Source organism: Penaeus chinensis, chromosome 36 (assembly GCF_019202785.1).
Source record: "Penaeus chinensis breed Huanghai No. 1 chromosome 36, ASM1920278v2, whole genome shotgun sequence".
Lineage (NCBI taxonomy): Eukaryota > Metazoa > Arthropoda > Malacostraca > Decapoda > Penaeidae > Penaeus > Penaeus chinensis.
In genome coordinates this window covers 2,842,027-2,844,526 of record NC_061854.1, presented here as the reverse complement: position 1 = coordinate 2,844,526, position 2,500 = coordinate 2,842,027, and positions in this window count along the sequence as shown.

Sequence of the window (2,500 nt, the reverse complement as noted above, 5' to 3'; positions counted from 1 at the left end):
TTCATCTTTGTTTTTAAAATGAATAGACTTGATCTTATCATCAATAAAGTCCCAAACATGCTCTATGGGGTTCATATCTGGGCTGTTCCCTGGCCACGGCAAAACTTTCAGCTTATTCTTGGTCATCCAAGTTTGAACAGCCTTTGCAGTGTGGCAGGGAGCATTATCCTGTTGGAATACTGCTTCTCCATCATCAAAATGGTGGTTAAGAGATGGAATAGCACAGTATTTCAAAATTTTTATGTAATATTCCCCATTCACCGTCCCATCAATCTTGTAAAGTCGGCCAACTCCTTTGCTAGTTATGCAGCCCCAGACCATAATTCCACCACCTCCATGTTTCATAGTAGGATTGAGGCATTCAGGAAGGTATTCCTCACCCTTTCTCCTCCTTACTGATACTGGCCTGTCACTGACAAGGCAAAATCTACTCTCATCACTAAAAACAACTTTGCTCCAATCTTGGTCAGTGTGCGCTTTTGCCCATTGCAGTCTCTTATTCCTTGCCTTCTCTGTCAACAATGGTTTCTTCTTTGCTCTACAATACTTTAATCCACTTTGCAGAAGCCTTCTTCTAACTGTCCTGTCACTAACATTGATATTAAAATTATCTCTTAGCCCATTTGCTAATGACTTTGATGTTTTCCTTCTGTCTCTTAGTGCCTCCTTGATGATAACTCTTTCTTCTCTCTTTGTGGTGATCTTCTTTCTGCCTCTGCCTTCCCTGTCCTTCACTGTGCCTGTTTCTTGGTGCTTCTTCACTATCTGCTGAGCAGTGGATCTTGCAATTTTCAACTTTTGGGCAATTTTATTGTAACTGTAGCCTTCCTCATGGAGAACAACTACTCTCATCCTGTCTTCAATACTCAGTCTAGGAACTGGAGCCATCATAACCTGACAAGCAAAATCATCTTTAAATAGGCCTAAGTCTTGCAAAAGTGTCCTAAGACGATCTATTTTCAATTTAAAGCCTCAAAAACTTCAAATAAGAATTAAAGCACAATTTCAAGATGAAAAAATATTTACTTACAACAAAAATTCGAGAAACTGCAGTAAAAACGTTGAAAAATCGATGAAAATTGCAGAAGCTTGGTCACTGGGTGCTTGTTATGAGTATCCAGGCAACAAGGATCCAAAAGCAAAGCGAGGCTAGTCCAAGCGAGGCTGTTTGGCAATCTCAAAGTTTGCCAATAATCTGTAAATTTTTAGTGTTTCTCGCTCCACAATTCAAAAATCTCTATATTATTAGACAAACTGAGAAGTTATAAGCCTAAATATATATCAAACTATCCCTCAACACATTGCTATTGATATTCTATCAATATCATTGCGTTTGCAATATTGCCAGGCTAATAATTGAACCTTGAATCAGAATTTAGCTAAAAGTGAAATAGTGGCCGGTTAATTTTGGCCAGTAGTGTATATATATGAACGATTTATTATGCAATGCATTCATCATATAGAGAAATTTCTTATATAAAACTTTCTCTGGAAAAGATGTTATGCATAATATACATGTATTATTTACAACACAGTCTCTCCGTTCCGTAGAAGTCAATGAAAAATAAATAAATCAGAATTTTCCTGGTTATAAAAAGTATTGCACTGAAATACATTTGCAATAGATTAAGAACAATCCATTAACTATTTCATTTCTTTTGGAAACTTTTTTTTAACAGGGCTCTGTAAGAATAACTTCGTATATATAACAAGTTTCAGTTCATTCATTCATGTGCGCAGTTAATTTCCATGAAGCTTTCCCGACATAAACCACTATTATTTGCCAATAATAATTTATTAACTGTCATAATATCGTAAGGCTCCGAAGTCATTATCGAAACAAAATCAGCCGTCATATTATGGCGTCACACGTTTTAAAGTACCTTGTATCTCTGTCTATCAACTTATTGATCTTTTTACTTATTATTCTATCTATCCATCTATCTATTTATCTATCTGTACGGGTTTGAAACCGGATTTAAATACAGTTTATGACTTAGTCCTTTATTTGACTATAACATGCTTTTTCCATATCTAAAACCGGGGAATTTTAGTATCTTCATTGTTTCCTATAATCTATAGTTATTGAATCAAATATATGTTAAATGTAAATTGAGTTGACAGATGACAAACAACGATGTTTATCTTGATGGCCGAGCATGCAGCGTGAAAGAAACTCTTATAAGGAACCCTTAGTTTCTCTGTATGAAATAGCTAAGCATTTATTGCAATATCACAGATTTCTTAGATCTGTTTTATTATAAACTTCTTTGATGCCAAATATTCAGCTAAACAATGCTTTCTTTATTACTCCGATGATCAATAACTCTTCCGTATGTATGTTTACACTTATTTACTTGGCGCACGAAATTATAGTTTTTTTGCATGATGTTTCCGGAAGAAATGTATATAACAATAACTCAAATGTTGGACTTCATAATCACAACGTTAGAAAGATAGAAAATAATAATGTATATATAAATTATATTTTTGGCATGAA